The sequence below is a fragment of the Aulonocara sp. 'chitande type north' Nkhata Bay genome, linkage group LG2 (genome assembly GCF_057382095.1).
Source record: "Aulonocara sp. 'chitande type north' Nkhata Bay isolate Kocher_YH1m ecotype deep benthic linkage group LG2, A_spYH_male_GT1.1, whole genome shotgun sequence".
Taxonomy (NCBI): domain Eukaryota; kingdom Metazoa; phylum Chordata; class Actinopteri; order Cichliformes; family Cichlidae; genus Aulonocara; species Aulonocara sp. 'chitande type north' Nkhata Bay.
In genome coordinates, this window is record NC_141345.1 from 7,885,851 (window position 1) to 7,911,140 (window position 25,290).

General features: G+C 40.1%; 1 long non-coding RNA gene across 1 annotated transcript; it reads left to right on the forward strand.

The window, feature by feature from the left end:
- The first annotated feature begins 12,555 nt into the window (after positions 1-12,555).
- On the forward strand, positions 12,556-17,631 carry LOC147337391 (uncharacterized). Its single transcript, XR_015124751.1, has 3 exons — positions 12,556-12,711; positions 14,999-15,174; positions 17,048-17,631. It is a non-coding gene; the product is annotated as an uncharacterized LOC147337391 (long non-coding RNA).
- The last annotated feature ends 7,659 nt before the right edge of the window (positions 17,632-25,290 follow it).

A 25,290-nucleotide genomic window follows, 5' to 3' on the forward strand; every position in this document is an offset into this window, starting at 1 on the left:
TTTGTTATAGTCGTGTCATTTCTGAATGAGCTTCTGACATGGTCCACTGGGTCAGATCTAAAAAAATCATTTCATCCTTGTTTTTTATCATGAGAACCAACTTTGTCTCTCAGTTCTAGACATCACAGCGTGGAGTCGCCTTTGCTCTCGTGTCCGTGTGGTACACTGTGACCACGGCACAGCTTAATGATGCTTAGATATTTTAAGGATGTGTGAGTACATTGGATTCCCTACAGGAAAACATTTTCAGAAGTGACCACTCACAGTACAGCTGTCGATATTTAGATGAGAGTAAAATGACAAAAATGGAAAAAAATAAAAATTAGAAAGATGCTACTCATTCTGCATATTATCAGTTTAAAGCCTAGATTCTTAAAGTGTGGCTCAAAGCCCAGTGATGGTAATATTGATATTATTTAAGTGGCTTTTGAGTTCAAAAAGTAAAGAATACATTAATAGTACATTTCAATCAGATATGGCAGCAGAGAATGAAACTGAAAAAGCATGTTGAATATCTCCAATATTTCAGTTTTCTTTTATTGATCATGGCCCCCTCTCACACATTCATGTCAACACACTTGATATTATAAGGTGAATTTGACACCTCAAGGTGCTTTACAGGTAGGCAGAAATCTCACAATATGGAGAGACCCCGCTCATCAGACAGTCCCGTATGTGGAAACACAAACTCTGTTTTTTTGGAAGGAGAAGAGAGAACAGAGAGAGACCACCTAATACATGCTACAGGAGAGAGAAGATTAAAGCTAATGACGTGAAATAGTAAGCCAATGACAGGAGGGGAACTGAGCACAAGTGTTCAATGCATTATAGCCTGTCCACCAGCAGCCTGAGACTATACCAGCATGACTAAGTGATGGATCAGGTTCATGGTCACCTGATCAGGCCCTAACTATAAGGAGTCTAATCTTAAACCCACAGAGGGTTTCTGTATGCTAAACCTAAACAGGGAGCTGGCTCCACCGGAGAGGGTCCTGAAGGTTTTAGAAACTTTAGGAACCACAGGAAAAAACTTGTTTTTAACAGGAAGATCTCTTTAAGATGTGATGGGGCCTGATCATTCAGGACTTTGTAAGTAAGGCGAAGGATTTAAAATTAAATTCTGAAGGCAATAAAAAGAAACCAATATACTATATATACACTGGTATGTCTTTATTTGAAACAATAAAGCTGTTGTTTGATGTGTGGGTTCTCCTAAGTGGTCTGTTCCTGAGGGTGGCACTCCATTATAAGGGCAACAGTGTTGGTTGCCCTTTCTCTCTCTATTTGTTGTCACAGAATGTATTTTTAATTAATTTTTTTATTTTTAATATACATTGTTGCATTTATTTGTGCATAGCTGCTAGTTTAGTTTTTCTTTATTCACTGTGTGTGTGTGTGTGTGTGTGTGTGTGTGTGTGTGTGTGTGTGTGTGTGTGTGTGTGTGTGTGTGTGTGTGTGCTTTCTCTCTATTTACTTTTTTAACATTCCCGTCTTGACAAAAGCCGTCTCGTGCGCATTCATGCCACTTTACAGCGGGAGAGGACTCCATCATCTGTGATGGCATGACCAACTTTTAAATGTCTCTTTCTCGAGCTGATTCAGTCTGCTGTGGAAAGGTGTGAAAAAGCAACAGTAAAATGGATAATGACCACTTTTATTTCTGCTTCTGTGGACTCTAAAGCAGTGCTCTGTATTTCCTATACGTCTTCATCAGAACGGAGCTCTTCCGTAAGCTGGAACTCTGCCGCTGACCGCTAACTAAACCCAGCAAATTCCTGGTAACCACACCTCCTTCAACCGACCGAGGAATCCCCTCCCCACACCCTGCCTAGCTAATGTCTGTCCGTTTCAATTTAGAATTTACAGCACTCGCCATCCTACACTGCAAAAACTACCGTAAGCCAAGAGAATTGAGGTATCCATTCTGACGACAGTTTTACAGCAGCTAAGTCCATTTAGCATTAAATTCTCCTCCTCCTGACTGAAGACTAACCTATTTTCAGACCAAAAGCAGGGCAGAGAGAAGGAAAAGCTTCGCTCAAATTTAGTGTTTAATTTAGTTAATATCACTGGTTCGCTCTGTAAATTTACAGCAGCCCTCAGTTTGAATTAGACTGCAGGGAACAGTTAGAGAGAAGCTGCATCCGTAAGTGTGTACGCTAATGCAAATTCACAAGCCGGGGTCGATACTTCTGTGTTTGCTTTTCTGCACTGGTCCCTGTTTACACAGAGTGTGTGTGTATTTGACGTGTTCCACATGCAGAACACAGCTCAGTTAAAAAAGTAAGAAATGAGTACAACTCACAGGTCATGTGGACGGGTGAACGAATATGTGAACGCTGAGCAGACGAAGTTACTTTTAGCCAACTGTTCAGAGCTTTACTGTGTACTAACACATTCCTGATCTGTACTCTCACACGCTGTGTGCTCGAGTGCGTTGTTGTTTTTATGATAAATTGGCTGACTGTAATGCAATTTTCTGTGCAGCTGAAGCCTTCCTCCAATATGAATATCAGTGTGAATAAATGACTGTCAGGGTCACAGCTGCAGTGTTAAATATGAACAAAAATGGAGCTCAGACTGATGCCTTTTTTACATCCGTTTAATGGTTCATATGTAGAATATAAATACGCGACTGACTGTGAAATCAGTCTCTCTTGGAGCATCTGTGGCTGTTCATTTTCAGTCCTGAATGCCAAATTAAATGTTGCATATTAATCACAAGAAAAGAAACATTTCAGTAAAAAAATGAATGAATTTGTTATGTTTATTGTTAACTTGTTACCAACCGTCAGGTCATCAGTGACTGGTTTAGATAGCGGTCACCAGCAGTTGTTGTGTTGTCAAACAGAATCACAGTCTGACAAATGTTTTTTGTTATCATCAGACACACTACAAAGGAACCAGCACACGGACCAGTTCCTTACAAGCAGGACACACAAAGCCCACAATGTACAAAAGACCAGCAAGCAACACAATTCACGAAAACACTCAGCACCTTTACAACAGTGCAAACGTTTTTCCTGTAACTCAGTGTTTCATATAAAGATTTGACACTAGGTCTATTTATTTGTGAAACACACTTTATAATAAATAACATTAAATGTTAAGTTATATAAATTCTATTAGCTGCTCTAAATGCTCAGTTTCAAACAGTTTTATCTGCTTTTAAATTTAGATGCCTGCAGTAGGATGTGACAAAAAGTATGTGTACAGCCCTGTTGTCCAAGCCTTTTGTTTGCAAAGGGCCAGTGTTGGGAAGGTTACTTTTAAAATGTATTCCATTACAGAATACATGTCCCAAAATGTATTCTGTAACGTATTCCGTTACGTTACTCAATGAGAGTAATGTATTCTGAATACTTTGGATTACTTAATATATTATCATGCTTTTTACAAGTACGTGAATGTACTATTGCTGTGATTTATTACTGTTACTGAAGGTCGGCACATGTATTCCGTTACTCCCCAACACTGCAAAGGGCAGCCATTTAGAAGGAAGTCTGATTAAAACAAGTACCTTAAAGGGAGAAGATCTAACGGCGTGTTTCTGACAGAGGATGAATGGAGGACCAAAACCCGGTAATTGATTCTCTGTAAATTGAGAAAAAAAAGGGGTTTTCTTCAAAATACTTTATAATGCATGTTTTTTCTTCGATTAAGGGGTTTGGCAGTAATTAGGGAGAATAATGAACATGTGAGCTTACTATAAAGATGTGATTAAAGACTCTTTCACTTTCTGTTACGTGGGGGGGTCCTGAAAGATTAAAGTGTGTTTTTTACCATCTGAACCTAATCAAAGATGTGATCAAAAGCTTAGAAACAGAGAGAGGAGCAACACTAATTTCCCCGTGATTAGAAATGAATTGGAGTTTTGTGTCACAAACACCTGAAATCCTGAAAAATGAAGCCCTGATGAATCACCTCTCTGATTAAAGAAAGACATCATCAATCATCCACAAACCCTCTGATACTGAGCCCGGTAATCTGAAACCAATAAGTGGTCGACTGGGCGGATTCCTCTTTGATACGGAATCACTTTATTACAAATGTCCGTCCTCCTTCCACAGAGACGTTTTCTCCGCGAGTTAAAGCGCTGTTTCTGAGTGAGCTCAGGATGCTTTTTCACATCCAGATTTGGTCAAAGATATTGGAGCCTTCATGGGCTCTCCTGCTAGTTTCTTTATTACATTTTAATAAAGAAACTAGCAGCTTGTGTTTTATTATTTCCTCTATCATGAAGGCATCCAGTCCTGAAGTAAAAACAGATTGTGCTACAGAGGATCTGTCTATCCCGCCTTTGTGGCAGAACAGATAGTCCATCGTTTATTTACATTCTTAGCCAGAAACAGAAAAGAAGGTCACACTGTCTTAGTTTCATCAAACCATATCGTACACTGTAAGTCAGGCAAGTCATCAAAATCAGTGATAAGCTGCTGAATGTGTCCCTGCTCTATCACATCTGTAATCATAATTCCAGTTCAGGTGTTGGACGGCGCTGTACAGGCACGTCACTGTGATGTTGAAAAAGACAATGGCCAAACAAGCTACTGACTGTGACACTAAGTTGGAGCGACGCTGTTCTGCATTTTTAGGTAAATAGTACCATATAACTTTGTTGTTTGCAGAACTTGTGCATAATTTTTAGAAATGTACAATTTCTATTTGCATTTCAAGTTATGAAAATGATTCGTTAAACATGTTTGTGGGTTTTACAGTAAAAAATATAACTGTTTTCTACTCTGATTTTAAAAATTTTGTCAGAATTTAGATCAACTGTGCTAATATAGTATGTCAAAATGAAAAAATAACTCAAATTTCAGATATTTGAGGTTGTGCTGAAAATAATGATACCAAACAAGGCAAGATAAACAGTTTTTAAAGGTGAAATATAGAGGTAAAATCAAAAGTAGTCAAAAACAGCCAATTATACCCTGGACCCCAGAGGGTTAATCTTTCAGCCACTCCCTATGGCTCCTGGCTATAGGTGATGGTAGGAACATAGATCGACCAGGAAAGTGGAGAGCTTTGACTTCACTACAGCAGACCAGTACAGCATCCACATTACTGCAGACACTGCACCAGTCCATCTGTTAGATTCTCACTCCCCTCTTTCCCCACTCATGTACAAACTGCCCCACTTTAGGCTGGAGATCACCACTTGTTGAAGCAAGCAGGACCACATAATCAGCAAAAAAGCAGAGATGCCACCCTGAGACCACTGAGCTCGACTCCCTTTCATCCCACGACTGCATGTAAAAATTCTATCCATAAAAATTATGAAGAGTATCGGTGTAAAGGAGGCATCTGGGCTGAGTCCAATTTCAAGTCCAATAATGCAGGTGTTGTACTGACTCAGGTGTTCTGAAGTACTGTTTTCTTTTGCTGATTATCTATCTATCTATTCTTAGTAAATACTTAGTAAATACTCTTAGCTGTGTCCACCTTAGTTTTAACAGTTTGTGCAGTTTTTCTAGAATCGATTCCACATTTTCTATGAGAATTTCTTCCATTTCTAACTCTTCGTTTGGTAAACAGTGCAAATTTGCATCTAAAAAGTTACCACATTTGACCACTGTGCACAATCTTTAACCTGAGTACAGCAGTCCACTAATTGCTGAGTGGCTGATTTGATTTTGAACCACGATTCAAACTTGGTTTAATACGGGTGTTTCTCTGTAGACAGATTTGCAGCTTCCTTAGTGAAAATAGCAGTAACATGAATAAAACTTAGTTTGATATCCACTGAACATAAAGAACCTGATAAAGTGGCGTGTCTGTCGGTGATGGCTGCTGACAGGATGTTGCCTCGTCTCTGTTTTGCGCTCAAAGAGAGTTCTTCAGAAACCTCAACTAATATATTTTTGCCTTTATACACATTTGGCTTCAGGGTCATCAATATTTTCATCAGAGGCCCCCCCCAACAACTCCAGGCCTCCTGCCACAGTAATATCCAGTATAATGAGTCTTTGCCAAGCAAACATGCCTGCAACAATATTGAGAGCTTCTTTCCTGTCCACTGACATTATTTCCCAAAGGAAGATGGAAATTACAAAAAGGAAAGAAATTCATCTATTCCATCCATCAACGCTGACCCACATCAGCAACAAACACAACAACAACAGCTGCCCACCCCACCAACAATCTCACATCCAAGTCTCACGAACTTCCATTAAGTTCTTACAATCGGCCTTTAAGCCACGACGCACTTCACAGACAGTCGGATAAAGTCGGAGAAGTAATCCAACGTGAACGGAGCGACTTCACATCTCTCTGTGGGGATGAACCATCTAGGCCGCGGGCTATGTGTCGTGTGGGATCTTGTCTTTGTCGGTTTGTCCCGATGTTGCCAGAAGCCTCTTTAAGCGTCTCGCTAATTAAGCGGCAATATGACCTTTGGCCTCCAGGCAGCAACCTAAAAGAGAAAGAAGGAGAAACACAGAGCTCACGTTCTTTGTCTTTTTGTCCTTTGAGAAAGAGCAAGAGTGAAATATTTCTCCCAATTTGAATCATTAAATCCAAAATTCTTCTTGATCCCAAACCGAAGGGGAAATTCTTCTGATTTCTACAGAATATTTTTACATAAGCAAAACAAAGCACTAATTCCTTCCTCCTCTGAAGTATGACATGAACATGATTTAACTCTTTACCCCTTTGAAAGTTTGCTAGGAATAATGTTTGAAGCGCTTTTCTGAATTGACTGGTTTCTCTGGTACTTTAGGTCTGCTTACAGAACACAATGACTTTAGATCAGAAGCTAGTGAGGGTAAAATAAATAATATAAACAAATATATAGGACATCATACTCTTTTCAGTGATGGTAGTTTGTTAAAAGAGGCACCACAGTGGTGCAGTGGTTAGCACTGTCGCCTAACAGCAAGGACAAGCCTTAATTCATTAGCCAACTGGGCCCTTTCTGTGGAGTGTGCATGTTCTCTCTGTGGGTTCTCTCCAGGTACTCTGGCTTCCTCCCACAGAAAAGTAACATGCATGTTGGGTTAATGAGTGATTCTGAACCATGAGGTGTGAATGTGAGAGTGAATAGTTCTGTCTCTGCAACAGACTGGTGTTGCCGGTAACTGACACAGTGACTGTGAACTAGATAAGTGAATGCGAGAATGGATGGATGTTACTATAGGTTGGATCACAACATTGTAAAAACACCACAAAAATCAATTTGAACACAAAGCTGTCACACAGAATAAACACACACTCAGGCTTCACGGGGAACACACATTCACATTTCAGCAAAATAAGAGTTAAACGTGAGGTGAAAGGAGATGGGAGGAAGAGCAGCAGCGCCCACACTCAGTCTGACTCTGATCTGGTGTGTAATGTTAGCAGATGTCTTGATTAGCAATGACATAGCTGATTATTTCACAAAAGCTCAGAAAGAACACTTTCTGCTACGTTTGGAGTCCTGTTTCGACCCCACTCTTTGTGTACACGCCCGAGAAAACTGTACTGCATGAAAAAAGTTGGAAGTCATCCATTTTTAACTTTTTTGTTTTAAGCACCTACAAACTCAAGGATTCGGCTGGACTGGAACATATCCCTGTTTTCAAAGGCAGGGTGCACTTTTGACAGGTTGCATGCCCATAACAGTAGATATTTCAACTACTACATCCATGTAAACTCATATTTCCACATTCACGTGTTTGCTCATCTCAAAATTTGTGTAGTTGAGGCTAAACTTGGATGAGATCTGTTGGTGTAACAAATTATGAAGCCTGCAGCCGAGGCTTCAGGCTGTTCTAAAAGCTCTGTGTCAGTCAAAGGATCTCCCTGACGCCGGCATATCAAATCCACAGCATTAGCTGTTAGCACAGAAGCCCCGCCCACCTGCTGTTTAATTCTTTTTAATTTTATGAAGGACAGCCAATCATAGTAGACTGTAGATATATTTGGTGAAAGAGTTTGAAGGTGGATGCTAGGCAGAAGAAAAAGAGGAAGACATCAGAGAAGATTCATGGGTGTAGAGAAGAAGGTGTGACAGGGTCTGTGTTCTGTCCCTCACACCAACCTTCTTACCTTTGGGGGCAGAGGTTCCACCCCCTGGAACTCTCTTCCATATGAGTTTCACCAAGCCCCTTCACCAGAGCCCTTCAAACTACTTTTGTAAGCTACTCTTTAACAAAACCCTGAAGATCTTTTTGTTACGCTTGTGTAAAACGCCCTTGGGTTCCTTGAAAGGTGCTATACAAATCCAAGTTTGTTTTATTATTATTATTATTATTATTTTTATTTATTTATTTATTTATTTTTATTAGGGGAGGATGCTGGGATAGAGTGCGATGGAGGCCGGTGATCTGCTGTGGTGAGCCCTAAAGGGAGCCGCCAAAAGGCGAAGACGATGACTCCAGTTTCCTTCGGTGCTGTGGTGTAACTCAGCAATGTCACTTTGACAGGGACAGAATCTGTTGGCTGGAAGGGGATTTCTGTGGCTGCATGGAGATAAAAATTTGTGTTTGGAGGAGTGAAGATTATGTATGCATCCCCACAGGTGCATCTATTCTTTCACAACATCAGGCCACAGGCATCTGTAACTCTGAGTAATTGCATAGACGTACCGAAGGCCTCATCTCATCGTCCCACAACAACTGAAGGAAATCAATAGAAACGTATAAAATCCTTTCATTCATTGAGCTCTTTCTCTGAGACCTTTGCTCCTCGTTTCCTTGGTACCAATATCTGTGAAGCACTAAACAATGATTGATATCACTAATGTTGAGGGCCCGAGCTCTTTAATGAAAACAACTGGAACATTGTTGGGATTTTCTTAGACGTAACATCATCAATATGCATGCACAATGAATGGCGACTTGTCAGTAAATTATTGAATATATAAGAAAGATCAAAAGTTTTTAAATAATTTGATTGCCTCACCTTTTTCCTACCTCATCTTGTTCTTCCTCCTGCCTCTGCCTGCTACTTTCCTTATCTTCCTCCTCAGCTCCTTCCTCCCTGTCTCCTCTTCCTCATCTCATCTCATCTATCCTTTACTCCGTCTCCTTTTATCTGTCTACAATCCATCATTTATTTACAGCTTAGAGAGCCCTTCCATAATGATGGAGTGATAAAATATCTTGTGGTCACCTGAATGAATTGAAGATTTTCTGGCAGCGAATCGAACATCCTCAGGTTTCCTCCCGATGAGAAGAAAAATGTCTGGGAAGCCAAAACACTGAGCAGACAGTCCTGCTCGATCAAGCCCTGCAAGTCTTGGCTAACTTTCAAACACCCATCAGAGATCGATTGAAGCAGTCTGTCGCTCTAATTGAACGCTCCCACAGGTCGAACCCCAAACCGTGGAAACCCAAACACTTGAACTGAGACGACTCGGAGGAGCACGGCTCCTGGACAAAGTCCAGTCAGAGCCTCTTTCTGCAGCTGCTTTCCATAGCAGAGAAAAGTACTCTCTCCTACAGGAGCAGCAGCGTGTTTTTCTTTAATCCTCCTTTTTAACTATTCAGGTTCTGTCTGCTCACATGTTCCAATGGAGATCCCAGACTTCCCGCATCTGAAAAACGCTTCAGAGGATCCCAGGAAACTCGTACAGCCTCCAGGAAAGCAGACTGTCTGATAAACACCTTGTTCACTCTCCAGCAGCTCATCTGCAGCTCTCTTCATGCTGCCGCTGAGCCTCTGAATTCATTTCAAAATCCTGCTGCTCACTTCCAGGTGTTACATGGTGGAGGCCTTGAATATATTCCTGAATTGCTGTTCCCTTATCGTAATGTGAGACCTACAAGGTCCTCTTACCGAGTGCAGGCTGCCGTCCCTGGTGAGAATGAATCCAAAGACGCTTTTCAAGGGAGGGTATTTTCAGATTTTGTTCCTAAATGGTTTGACTCCTGTACATCTGCGATGCCTCATAGTGACATTTTTTAACTGGAGGCTATTTATTTGAAATCAAAAGCTCCCCACAAACTTGAACTCCAACATAAATTTGAATTTACTATTTCTATGGCAAAAAGTAAATCATGAGCAAGGTACACACTGAAATGAATACAGCACACAGCACACTGGACAAAACCTGCAGTCTTGGCAGAGATATTTGATTTCATTAAACATACTGTACTGGATTTTATGGATTTGTCGTATTCATAGGTAAGGCTCGGGTAAAGACTGATAGAGATTTTAATTTATTCTTTTGTACATCATGTATTTTATTATATATATATATATATATATATATATATATATATATATATATATATATATATCCTTCCTCTCGTGTTAGCTTTCTGTTATCATCTCTTATGTTAGCGGGTCAGTTTTGACCCGTGAATTAAATCAGCTATAAAATATACTAAAAACAATAAGTTATCATCCAATTTGTTTCTCATCTCTTGGTTACCTTGTTAGGCTTCCTTATCCATGAAAATGTTGGTTTTAATACTTTTGGCGTGGGCCTCTGGGTCTTTTTTTGTCACTATACCCCTCGATTTCAATAAAAAAAAATTGTAAAATTAACCTCAAGAGAATCATATTAATAAATAAAAGTTTTCTGTGTTACCTGAGTATTACTGAGGGGTATAGGACACATCTCTTAAATAAATCTGTTTTATTGATTTTTTTCATTTTAAGATTAATAACTAAAATGACATCTATGGTGTTACGGGTCAATTCCGACCCATAGACATTTACATCAAGAAAAGACAAAAAAAGTTTGTTTTTTTCAGCAGTATAAACTGAAAAAAAGAAAAAGTCCACTCCTCCTTTGTTTTGGTTATAGCCGTGGGTAATTGTGGGCTTTTTATCACTTCCCAATGATACAGCTTCACCTCAGTTTCCTTTGTGAAGTTCTTGTCCGAGGTCATATCTGGTAAAAAATAAAATAAAATATCACAGCTGATATTGTGATCCTGCAGTCCAGTGGTCATATGGAGGACCACACATTTTCATTGTTTCTTCTCAGGGGTGCCACTCACAGCTTTGACTGTGATAATCTGTACATTCCAGGCATAGTTGGTTTTTGCATCACAGGCTTCCCAGATTTTTCTGCCGTTTTTCCCTGGCTTACTGGGTATATATTGCCGGAAGGGGCATTTTCCTCAAAAAGTGGACAAGACGTTCATCCACTGTCACTGGCCCTGGGATGAACATCAGTGGAAGAAGCTGCACTCATCTCTCCCAGACATCCCTGATGGGAGCGAACTTGTCAGACCTCGGTCTGGTCTCTCTGTTGTCAAATCTGAGGACTCTTGAATCAAAATGATATCAAATGTGTGAAATGACATCGTTGCCCAGAAAATGTTTCTGCCTGTCGATGCATCCCATAGACTATCAGTGGCCTCATTGCAGCATCTGTACACTCCAGCAAGAACAATGAAAGCATCCAGGCATTCCTCATCATGTCGCCATGGACTTTTTTTTTCCCTTCAAGGTTTATCATAGTAATGATGATTCTTTCTAGTGACAATGGCATAAATATCTCAAAACATCTCTTGATGTCACTGACTTTGGTCAGAGCAAACCTTGTTTGGGGTCATTTTGATGACATTTGCAGCAGCTGCCCTGCCATGTACATCATGAGGTACTGAGCTCCAAAAGATCTTACCATTTTTGGACTTGAATCTTTCAGCAGGAGTAGCTTCAGCACCAGCGACCTCCACCTCTGATCAGATGTGTCTGTGTCTTCTGGATGATAGTCCACATTGTCTTCCTCCGTAGAAACCTGCCCATCTGAATCGCTATGCTGCTCTGTGTCCTCTCCTTCATTTTCACCAAAAATATGATCCTGAACTTAGCTCACTGTGAATCTTCTTCTCATTTTTTGTATGCTGCAAATTGTAAATGTGCACTCTGGAAGTCAAATGGCCACTCAAATAGTGAATTCACCTCACATGCCCGTGTTTGTTTTGTTTTGTTTTTGTGCAGGTATACTGCAAAAAACATGCAAAATAAGAATCCCCTAAAGCTCATATGATTAGGAGAGTCGCTTGCTGTAAGTGTTTTAGCTGACAGTGCACTTATGATTTCAGTTTTGGCTTTAATTATTGCTTTATACTCATAATATTATACCTGGGTCGAAACCGACCCTAACAACACAAAGGTCATAATTTCAACTAGGGCATTTTATAATTTAGTGAAAAAATTTTTTTTTTTTGTTTTATTTTGTAGAAATAGAGGTTCCTGACAAAGTCAAAAAGCCTTGATACAATAAACAAATGTATGTGATTTTTTTATGCATTTGAAATTTAAAATGGGTCAGTGCCGACCCTAACACGAGAGGAGGGATATATATATATATATATATATATATATATATATATATATATATATATATATATATATATATATATATATATATATATATATATATATATATATATTTTTTTTTTTTTTTTTTTTAGGGGTGCGACGATACTCGTATCGAAATTGAGCCGTTCGATACAGTGCTTTCAGTTCGGTACGCATATGTATCGAACAATACAACATTTGTAATTTATTTTATCAACTTTCCTTCTGACGATGCTGTCTGTGTTGAGCGCTCAGTGAATCTGCGTTCGACTACTCCGCCTAGGCTGCACTGTCGAGCGTAGATCCACTGAGCGCTCAACACAGACAGCATAGTCAGAAGGAAGAGCGCAGGGCAAGCTAGCAAGACAGAAGTTAAGCTCTCCTTGCAACATGGACCTCCCCCACCCTCATTCAGATCTGGCGTTTGGAATTATTTTGGTTTTCATGTGACGTATGACCCTGAAGGTAAGCGAGTCATGGACTAAAGTAAAACAGTATGTTGGATGTGCCATGCAATGCTCAATTACATGGGTGGGAACTAGTGTGTTAGCGCAGTTAGCTCGTTAACGTGTTGGCCGTCTAGCCCCATGCACGGGGCGATCGGCGGTAGCTCGTTAACGGAGATTTGCCGTGTTGTGGCGTTAAGGTCATTTCAACGAGATTAACCTGAAAGCACTAGTGGGAACACGACGAATATGACTGCACATTTACGCCGACATCATCCTAGTGCAAAGACAAAAACAACAAGCATGCTACTAACTTTAGCCGAGTCATTTAGACAGCTGTTAGCACATGATTCTCCTTATGCTGCTGAGAATATAGCCCAGAAGAAGCGGATAGTATAGCTTTTATTTTGGAAAGAGCCATTTCTCTGTAATAAACTCTCTTTTCCAAAGATGAGTGATTCCTCAATCAGATACAGGGCTTGCAATATCGCTAGCCCGACGTCCTGGGGCTAGCGATTTTTTCAGTCGGGCTACCAAAATCTATCTCTTCCCTGCCCGTCGGGCTATTGTAGGAAGAAAAATATATGTCAATGCTTTTGCATTCTTTCAGAAATGTAGCTGGGTAATTATGTCATTGGCATTGGTGAGCCACTGTCAATATGTGACATATTGAAGTCGCGTTTGAATTTGCGCTTGTTTTTTTGCTTTCACTTTGCAATCGCGTGAACTGTGTATAGAGAGCGACAGCACTGATTGGTGAGTGATGATAATTTGTGCACCAATTCCTCTGACATAGTCTTATCAATCGTTAGCTTACTATGCAAACATGACAAGTGAAATCTCCCGCAGCAAGCTTAAACATGTGAGAGGTTGATCGCGCAGAGAATCGCTGAGCGTTATGTGTGTGAGTGCGTGTGTAAAAGCAGCAGGATTTATATTTTAGTTCTGCTGAGCCAAATAAGACAGGTCAGGGTGAAGAAGTGACAGCCAAAGAAAAGCTTACCACAAAACGGAGAAGTTATGACAAATCAGACTATAAGGCAAAAAAAAGAAAGTGCAGCTTTATGGTTTCATGGACAAAAGAATTTCTGTGGCTGCAATATGATGAGCTAAATAACCAGGGCTGCACATAAGTGGTCCGCAGGTGCGCATTCGCTGTCAAAATAAAAAACACGCACAAGGGTTAGGGTTAAATTCAAAAACTGTACTTTTGAGTTAAAATATATATTTATAATTTTAATAAATGACAAATTAAAAAGGCATGAACATTTTTTTGTATCGAAAAAATATCAAACCGTGACACCAAAGTATCGAACCGAACCGTGAATTTTGTGTATCGTTGCACCCCTAATATATATATATATATATATATATATATATATATATATATATTAGTTTTTTTTTATTTTTTATATTAATCACATATTGATTAATGAGAAAACTGCCAGATTAACCAGCCTCACTGAAACAGCATGCTTTACCCGGGACCGGGGGCTCTCTAAATATACCATAACAGAAAAATAATATTAATAATATGCTAATAGTGGTTGCCCTATTGATGCTAATTCTTTATGTTTCACTACGCGAAATCTTTCTCTAAATGTTACACCTCTCTGTGGTCAGGGTTAGGGAGGGGACATGGCTGGATTAGGCCAGCAGCCTTTCTCCAGTTTTACTATAACAGCAATAAAAATCTGTTCAATTGTGTCAAGTAATGAGAAAATGACATTTGGGCTTTAACAACATGGTGCTAAGGAGACAGAGTGTGGTGTTATTCTTGCATTTTCTTAAAATCAGACCTTCTTTGATCTCATTTTGATTACGTCTCATGAAAACACGTGACATTTTAAAAATTCTGTAGCGAAGACTGTCTTTTAATTAAAAAATACTATTATCATCTGTAACTTTAACAAGCTTGTTGAGCCCAGCAGTTTTGTTATGAACTAGACGAGCGGTACTTCGAGGAAAATACAGAGAAAGTACTGAGTCAGCCTCCTACAAACTACATTTATTTAAAAATGCATGAATTATGATTATAAAAGCAGGGTAATTTTCATATTGCTCTCTGTGGTGAGCAGATATGCTCATTCTGCCAGAGCACAGCTGATAAAGCCTCGCAGTTGGGCGATAAGAGTTAGCAGAGATACCGTAGCTAAACACAGCTCACCCCCTCCGATTTATGACGCTCGGCTCTGTGGAAAAATGTGTGTTTTTAATGTAAATGTGCATTATGTAAACTCACAGGGTTATGCTGAGGATTCATTAATCTTTCCATTAGTCAGACAGTTATTAATTTTCATTTAAAGGTGCACAAAGAGGGACTGTTGTGTGAAATCGCAGCCTATTTATCAGCCGGGAACCAGGAGGGAAGACGACTGTTCAGACCCAAAAAAGGTGTGTGCATCCAGATTAAAGGAGCAGACCGGGGATTTAGAAAAGAACAGGCAGAGGTGGGACCAAGTCATTGTTTTGCAAGTCTCAAGTAAGTCTCAAGTCTTTATCCTCAAGTCTCAAGTCAAGTCTCAAGTAATGTCAGGCAAGTCAGAGTCGAGTCTCAAGTCACTGGTGTAAAAGTCCGAGTCAAGTCACAAGTCTGAAATTTTGAATTTCAAGTCCTTTCGAGTCTTTAAAAAAACAAACGAAAAAAGAATGTTGCAGTTATATGCTAAATGTAAATATTAGACCATGTAATTTTTAAATCTGTGTTTTTCTCAACACATGACAAAATAGTGAACTTAGAAAATATACACAAATTGTGAAATTGCACCTCTTTAAAATGCAGCTCAATTAAACTTAGCTCCAAGAATAATTTTCACCGACAGTTCTGAGATAAGCTGCATGTTATTCTTGGATGTGGTTGTAGGACCAGCTTTAAAATCGCATGACAAAAATATCATACACATTAAAAAAAACTGTATCACCAACGTAGCCTGGACAACATTTGCTAGTTAGATGAAGTCAGCTATCTCATCGTAGCATATTTATATGCATATTTATAATTATACGGTTCTTGGAGTGAGTGCATACACTCATGAAGTTTAGTAACTTCAGGTCACTGCAACAAGCCCAGGTACAGTTTACCGACGGATGGGTACAGGACCTTGAAATGCACCGTGTAGAACGAAAGACCATCGTACCTATCATAAGTTTACCAGTCTCACAAATCGTCTTCATAAATACACATTCCTTAACCGTTTATTAATAGGACCTTTGAGCTCAACGGTAATTAATTAGTAGTGGAAATAATTTCTGGTAGCATCACAGAAATGTAGCAGTGACAATAATATCGGATGCTGTAATCGTACTGGGCAATTAGTGATACAAAAAACCTGTTTTATCCTGTGAATAAAAGTATATATTTTTGTCAATGTACCATAATAACAGAAGCGAAACACAATATTGTGTCAGGACAATTCACTATTTATGCACAATAAACAAAGGAGCATAGCGCGACAATTTCTGTTCAGCGCCAGACTTGCTTGTAACCTATATCACCAATTATGTTATGAAAATGACGTATTAACTACTACAAAACACTGACCTTCGTGTAAATGCTTGGAGCAGACTAACCTGTGAGCTGGAGTGTTCTGGGACGTTATATTTGATCTTTGAATGGCTGCAATCCAGGCCATCCGTCGCGTCTTTGTTACTTCGGAAACATGAACAATTTCTTTTCAACGACGTAATCCGATAACAACCGATCTCTTTACCCGTCGGCTTCCCGTGGCTGTCATGCGACCGGCTATTGCAGTTAATAATACAACAGCTTCTTGACATTTTTGTGTTTCTTTTTATCGCTGTATAACTGATTTTAATTGAAAGCCTGCGTGCGCTAGTACCGCTTGCCACGAGTTCCCAGAATCCTTTGCGGTTCTACCCGTGAATGACGTCACATTTTCAATCTCTATATAATATGCATGCTAAATTTTATATTTGGGGTGAAATATCAAGTCTTTTCAAGTAAACCGGTTCAAGTCCAATTCAAGTCCCAAGTCATTGGTGTAAAAGTCCAAGTCAAGTCACAAGTCTTAGAACATTTTTTCAAGTCAAGTCTAAAGTCATAAAATTAATGACTCGAGTCTGACTCGAGTCCAAGTCATGTGACTCGAGTCCACACCTCTGAGAACAGGCATCCTATCAGTTTTTACATTTCCTCCATGTTGTCATTCCTTAAATCATGAAAAACCGTGAGTACTTAAATCATTTCACACATTAAGATCTGTCACATCATGTTGATTAGTCCAACACACCCCATGTCAACAGCTGTATAATTTTTCACTCAAAGCGTGTTATGAATGTGAGGCGTAGTGTCTCCATTCATTTTGTTACTAATTGTTTTTCTCCTTTTCATGAAGGTTTCCTAAGGAAACCCAGGATTGTGGGTTAAACACTTTCGTCCACAGTCATGCCATCTGGACCAACCACCTTCCCACTTTTCATCTGTGACATTCTCCTTGCTCAGGAAGACATTTTCTCGACACCCTCTTTTACTTTTTCACCACTTCTTCCACATTAAACTACAAGTTCTGCGAGCGCACAGCCAAGGTATGGAAGATCTTGGTTGCGTTAAGAGATTTGATTGGGCAATACAGTGTCGTAATGAAAACGAACGACTGTGCTGCTGTTGTGGGCTGCTTGTAGGGACAGTGAACAGTGGCCCTTGAATTGACCCATCAGACCAAATATGCATCAGCCTACCGGCGTACCAGGCCAAGATGAGGTCCTTGATCTCCATCCATACATTCTCCAGTCCTTTTCTCCTTACTTAGTGTCCAGCCTCACACCAGCATTGTGGAGGACCCCACACACCCTCACACACAATTTTCACCCAGCTTCCTTCTGGCAGGAGGTACCGGAGTCCCCCCGCGCCACTTTTTGCACAATGCTCAATCTTTTGTTTTTTGCAATTTTTGATATTTTTAGCACATTGCACTTTATGTAGCCCTGTGTTAACTGTCTGTTTTATGTACTGTACTGCTGCACAGAATGACAATAAAGCCACTTGACTTGACATACAGCTCGCTATAAGGCACAGGTGTCGAACTCCAGGCCTCGAGGGCCGGTGTCCTGCAGGTCTTAGATGTGTCCTTGATCCTACACAGCTGATTTAAAGGCTAAATGACCTCAACATGTCTTGAAGTTCTCCAGAGGCCTGGTAATTAACTAATCATTTGATTCAGGTGTGTTGACCCAGGGTGAGACCTAAAATCTGACACCCCTGCTATAAGGCCTTTTCCTTGAACTTTGCCACCTCTCTCTTTGCCGTACGCCTAGCCTCCCAGTACTGATGAATACTTTCTGCATCTACCTATCTCACTTTTTCTTTGCTATCTTCTCCCCTATACTTCCCTGGCTTTTCTAATAACCATTGGTGATAAATGGTAAATGATTACTGAGTGAACTGAGTAATCACAGTAATGGCTTTTAAAGGAATTTTCACATACTTGAAGTCTTATAACAAAAGAGATGTGGGGCTAACAAGAGCATGTAAAGCAGCAAGCGTAAAGTGCAACCTAACCCCAACCCTTGGTGGTCGGCTGGTAACGTGGTGTAAGAGGCTAAATCACTGGTTAAACTAGCTCTGTGCAGTCCTCCACCTCCCCAACTCCACCTCATCCACTTTGTTTAGCATGTCTTATCCAAAGTTTCCACTGTCATCTTCTTGGGAGGTCCAGTCACCTTCTGCCTTCTTCTGGACTTTTCAATTGCATTCACATTTTTTTACCATCTAAGGTGGAAAATATTTTTCTTTTGTGAACGTACTTGCATACAAATTAGACAGTGATTGTGCTCTTAAAACCTTACCAGCCCCACTAGAGGTTAGAGGTTTTTTCATGTCACAGCTTGTAAAAGTTTCCACATCAAAGCAAAGAGACCACTTAGAACAGAACGTACAAAGAACGAGATACAATAGTAGATCATTTCAAAGTATGGAGCCCTATACAGAAGCCATGAGTTCAAAACTTTTTTAAGGTCACACTACTATTTTTTTCTTTTAATTTCAGAACTAAAGATCAAACATATCAGAGCTATTATCATAGGTCAATGCACATCAGACAGGTTGCGAACTTCAAAGGCTTTCCTCTCCCAACTTGGCATGGAGGACAAACTCTCACTGCCAATACTTTGTCTGGGGATGGGAGGGAGTGATGTCAGCGGTCGCTGTCTGCGCCTCGGCTCGCCGCCCAAATCTGCTCAGATCAGCGCCAAGGTTGGACCGTTTTCCATAACACCCCCTCACATATCAACATGGCTTAAGCGCTGGTTTGTGCTCTGGCTGCAGATGAGGTAAACCGCGGCTGCTGCGTCCTTTGTTTACATCATTAGAGCTGTGTGATGCACTCTGAGCAGCAGACATGCTGGTCGCTCCCAACTGTCTGTGCTGAGGGAAAGCTGTGGAACGTAATTCACCTCACTGCAAAAACACCTAAAGGAAGCTGCTTTTACAAGGCACACATTTTCCCACCTTTAGTTCGAGCAGCTTCTAAGTTGACCCCTAATCTCCTCTGATGAGAACTAAGAACATCAGTGACTGCTGTGGTTAAATGGTGACAGTAGTTTTGTGCTTAAGCCTGACCTGAGCAAATAAAAGCAAAACTACAAAAGAAAGAAATAACTCAGAGAGTGGAAACCAAACGCAAACATTCAGAAGACAAAGCCTGATAACTCTGGATAAACTCTTAGCGGGGAAACACTTTTCCAACTACCTGATGCAGAATTTGCAGCTTGTTTAAAGAAGACGTTATCTCTAAGTGTGTACATGAAAACACGCCAAAGGACACCTTTTACAAAATCTGTGAGCAGCTTAGTCTTAAATAACCTTGTACAGAAATCCAACATCCAAGATGAAAAATCTAAATCAAATCAAAGAATCTTTGCTCAGGATTTGGCATCAGTTTATTCTCATGATTTTAACTGTTGTCATCTTTAATAACTATATATTTTTGTTTATTTCAAATGCATAGGAGGAAAGAGACACTGCAATGCAATATTTCCTCTCTGAAATGGAGTGGGGGAAAGGAAAGTTTCCAAAAATGTGGAAAATAAATTACTCACTGGTTTCTACTGTTCGTTCCAGCATCTAATTCATTTTATTCACTTCTCTTCCTTCCCGTCTGTCCCTTCTGACTTTCGCTGTTGTCTGTGTGCTTTGGTCAGGCGTGCCGGTTGGCAGCGCAGCGTCGATCCTCACCTCTCCTTCCATTTGATTAAATCATGGCATTAGTACAGGGACAGGTCCCGCGGAGTCAGGTGCAGAATTATTAACCTTTGCTGTCGGAAGGACGGCTCTCTTTCTCTGCAGGCCTGCGGTGAGACGACCGGCCAAGATGGACGCTCGCTTCGCAGTGTGTGGCTGGTGTGTGTGTGTCAGTGAGAAAGATGAAGCTAGGTGAGGTGGTCAGCTTGTTGCGCAGAGTGAAGTCAGAGGATAGTTCAGCTGCTCAATCCTCACTGAGGACGGGGAGGTCAAAGACAGAAACATATATACATAATTTTTTGTCTTGAATTTTTGTTCTTGATTTATTCCATTCAATTCATTTTTATTTATCACAACAACAGTCACCTCAAGGCACTTTATATTGTAAGGTAGACCCTACAATAATAAGTAGTATTATTAGAATTATTAGAATTAAATTCCTCAAACTACAAAGTCAGCCTCTTCAATCTTCCCCAACGACACCTTTATAGAATCAGCAATTTACTTTTTGCCATCATCTTCATTACCCTGCTGTAAACGGTGACACATCCATCTGGCAGAGAAACCACATATTTGTATTTCTTTAAGTCATTTATTTTTAATAAAGATGATTTTGTAAAAGGTTTGCTGTTTATTCTCCTCTCAGCTTTTGCTGCTTAACATATTTCAATAATCTCCAGAGGAAGAAAAGCTCATCTTCTGTGATAGATATGATCGCAGTATTAAAGTTAGTAGTTGCATCACAGCACTACGAACAGCGAGCGGCAGCTGCCTGATAGCAGCTTCTGCTGCACACCTGAAAGATTCTGCTGGGGTTTAAAAACACTTGCATTTGGAAATCGGTACAAGAGTGTTTGTCCTGTTGTATAAAGCCTTAACTGACCAATTATTATGTGTAAGCAGAATCCTCGCTGATGGACATAAATGGCTTCCATGTAGTAAATGTCTTTGTTAATTTGTTTACATTTGTACCTTTTTTGGCATATTGTCTGGAGGCAGTTGTAAATAAATATTCCAGCTCCATTCACTGCAGTGATGCAACAAACTTTGCATCTTTCCATGTTTCTGCTCACAAGCTCAGAGATGCTCAGTGACAGCGACGTGTCGTTTTGTAACTTTTTAATGTTGATTTTTAAATTCTTTTTCACTCTGTCTTCAGTATCTTGTGTTAAATTTTCAGTTTATGTTTAAATGGAATGCAAAAGGCCCACATTTGAATGATCTGAATGTTTTGAATTTCCTTCTGTTTGGTTTATGTTGCTGTTATTAATGATTTATCAGGTATTTGCAGCTTTGTTAGTTTGTTGCCATGCCGCATCCTGTTACACGGAAGCTTCCCTGTGCAGATAATCTGCTTTAAAAGAATCCATTTAAACACAATAACTATTTTTTACCATCAAATTAACCGTGGCACTTTCCTGACTGATTTTCCTCACTGTGAGTGTACCTAGCAGCTCTGCCTCTAATACGGCTCAGCCCTGACTGAATGCAGAGTTGTAATTAGCCTATTAACAGTTAACGGGCAGGTTTTTTCCAGCAAAGGCCACATAGTAAAAACATTTAGACTGTAACTGCTGGAACAGACTGAAATAATCAGCTCTGGTTTACACAGATAATTGCCTGTTACACAATAAGAAGGACAGCGTTTGTGACATTGTTTGTGACACTTTGACACATCGAGGCGCGGATGAGCCGACAACCCACGCCGAAGACGAGGCTGTGGAGATCAGGTCCCTGCTGCAGGGATCCAGGTTACCAGCAACAAATTAGGTAATGAATGAAGCTCCGAACTCTGGGCTTAACGAGACCTCGAGCATGTTCCGACAGCCTGCTGACGGGTCGGCGGGTAATGCGTGGGGCTTGGCGATAACAAGGGCGTGCCGTGTTTGTGACAATACGATTTGTGGTGTAACCTCCTAAACCCGGACTTCTCGTTTAAATACCTCCATCATAATAAACATACAAGGATATCAAGTACAAACATATAGTTTCTCATTAAAAAAAAAAGTGCTCAAACCACACAGATGCTCACACAAATACTGCATATATCACAGATTGTTAAATGTTTCCTGAAACTTCAGCCTCACATATTTTAACCTTTTGAAACCTCTGTGTCTTCACTGCAACATATAAATAAAGAATTGCATAAGATGGAAACAAAGTTTGACCTCACAGCAGAAGGTTGCAAAACTTTTACTCCTGGTGGATCCAGCAAGGCCGGGGAGGGCGAACCTGAGTTTTTAACTTTTTGATGTAGTGTCAAGTATATTCACAAAGTTTGCAGCATGGTGGGAAAAAAAAGAAACATTCCATTATGAAATATGTGCAACTTGTTTCTTAACTCAGTGATTATATGTTTGTACTGTACAGTCACACAGCAGTGAGAGGTCTGTGCACAGGCTTGTGTGTGTACTTTACTTTCTTCCTGTTTTGACAGCTCGCTCAGATGAAGGGAGGCCTGCATGCTACAGCATACTGGGCTAATGGCACTCCGGGTACTCTCCTCTGTGTCAGATTAAGGTATGTTGTAATCATTTGAGTTACTTATTAGAACAAAGTAGGCGTCTTCTTTGGCCGCGAAGGAGATTTAACGTGTTTGCACATGTGCAGTGTTTAGTACATTTATATCACAGGTTTGTTGTCCTCCTCGTTGGGGTTCATTTGTGCAGGTGTGAACGCAGTAATGGCACTTAGGTGCGGATCAAAACAACCGTTTGGAGGAGGTGGACTTGGTACCGTTCCAGATGAACTCTAGAGTGATTCATTTATGGTGTGGACGTGATACGATACGAACCACGTTTGAGATTAAAACAAAAATGTCCTATAGCAACTTTGTAGCGTTTTACTTACTTTCAGAGTTTTAAATGATATGGCTTCCAGTCATTCAAGCAAACTCCTCAACATGTATAACCCCAAAAGAGCACTGAGGTCGTCTAGGCAGATGCTCTTAGTACAGTTGAGGTCTCGATTGAAGCGTAGAGGAGATTGGGCCTTTGCAGTTGTAGTGCCTAGACTCTGGACTAATTTGCCATTTTTCATGTTGGCTTTTGATTCAAGTTCAGTTTGAATACAATCAGGTTTGTTTTATGTTTGTTTTGTTTTATTTTTATGTTGAATATATTGTCATTACCTCATTATTGGCTTATTTTTGTCCTATTTTTCTGTTTTTCTGTTGTTTTTTCTTGTTCATAAATAATTTGGTCAACTTTGTTGCTTTTAAATGAGCTATAGAAATAAAATTGATATTGATACATTTGTATTCTCAGTGCGGGGTGGTACTATAGATGTACAAAGGCCTGTACGAGTTAGCAGCTATCCATGAAATGATTGTAAATTCTCCATTTTCTCACACAGAACCTTCTTGCTGTATTTGCTTTTGTCGCTCCCATGCCAGACACATCTGACCAATGAGCGGACTGAACTTTCTAATGTGATTTGTAGTGACGCATTTTGGTTCGCTTTGAGTTCCCTTTGTATTTTTCTCTGTGTGAAAAGAAACCAAACGGCAGGAAAACGCTGCAAGTTTACAAACTCCTCAACTCGTTTGGACCAGAGGACTAAAGGTGTGAAAACTGCTGACCAATTAAAACATTTTGAAAATGAATGTGATCTTAATCAAAGGAGCTTGCAAAGAAAAGCGTCTGGACTTCTTTAAGTTGCTTGAAGTCGTTTCACCTCTCATCCGAGAAGCTTCTTCAGTTCTAAGGTCAAATGGTGGAGAGGGGGTCCTTTTGTCAGGGGGTCCTTTTGTCCCTCTGTGGGGGTCACTCCCACTAGGTTTATATCTGGGACTCTCCACCATTTGACCTTAGAACTGAAGAAGCTTCTCGGATGAGAGGTGAAACGACTTCAAGCAACTTAAAGAAGTCCAGACGCTTTTCTTTGCAAGCTCCTTTGACTACGATGACCTGGATGACTGAGAACCTTCACAGACACAATGTGATCTTAAAGGAACAATTGTTTGTTTGTTAAGAGATTTACACACTGAGTTGTGAAAAATATTCTAACATATTCTAATATTGTTGTAGAAAACTCTGCTCCAAAAACAAATTTTGTGGTTAAATCCACAAAATGCTTTCTTACATATTTCCGGATGTCAGTGTGGCAGTTTCAGTTCTGGTTGGCAGAGTTGGGATCACATCTGAGGAGGCAGAGGAATCACTCCAGAGCAGAGTCTAGCCGTGTGAGGTAGTATTATTATATAATTTTTCCATATCATTGTGTATTCAGTTTGGGTGCACAATTTGAGCTCTGAGCGCACTTGTTACCAAGTGCAGTGGTTTGACTGGTCAAATCCATTTACTTATAAAAAATAAAATTTGGTTTGAAAAATAATCACAAATCTGTTCAGTGAAATACACAAAAGATTTTATGCAATTTTTCGTTTCTGACGTGTAAAGGCCTTCAGATGGCTGCCCCTCCCTGAGCCTGGTTCTGCCACAAGTGTCTTCCTGCCAAAACTGAGTTTTTCTTCCCCACTGTCACCAAGTGCTTACCTCTGCATCATTGCAGATCTTATCATTGGTCTTTACCTTACACATTATATTTTATAAATACATATAAAGCACTATGTTAATAAAACTGAACTACATTGAGTTGTTGTAATGACACAGGTATCTGTCCTGTGTCTATTGCTCATGCACATTCTCAAAATCCATGTGTGAGCTGAGCATCTGGCAAAAGGTGGCCTCCTGCACAATGATGCTGCACTATTGTATGTTGTACAGCTCCTGAGAGCCACCTACACACTGCATAACCGAGTATCAGTATAATGACCAAGCTGACTTGGATGCGACAAAGCTGCCAGCGTCAGATAAAAATGGCGGTTAAGCATCTTTGCTTTGTGCCACAACTTGATTTACCGAAGGGTAAAATCAATACAACTTGACATTACACGTAGTGTCATGGATCATGGTGGCAGGTGAAGTAACTTGCCATGCTAGTCCTCTAGGATTTCCACTCAGATATGATTTTGCTATTGAACATGTTGGCAAGGAACATAAATTCAATCAGCAACTGTAACTTAACTGCACAAACCTGGTGATATTTATAGCATCAGCTGATAAATGTGTAATCTGATACCAAATCAGCTCCCAGAGTTTGGACGAATCAGCCGACCTTATGTGACAGTATTTTGATATGTAAGAGAGCTTGGAATTCCTGCCTTGTTACTTGGCACACGGTTGTATTCTGTTTAGTGCAATTCAGTAGTATGGAGTAAGAAAAGATTTACGACAAAGTTTAAAAACCAGCTGATCACCATGTGTAAGATGTAGAGCTGAGAGCTGAAACAGCAGTGAACACAGACTGTATACTGCTCTGTTCGAACTGCTTCCCTCTCACTTGTGCCAGCTTTTTTGAAAACTAATCCAGTCTCAGCAGAGACAGATGAACAAATTT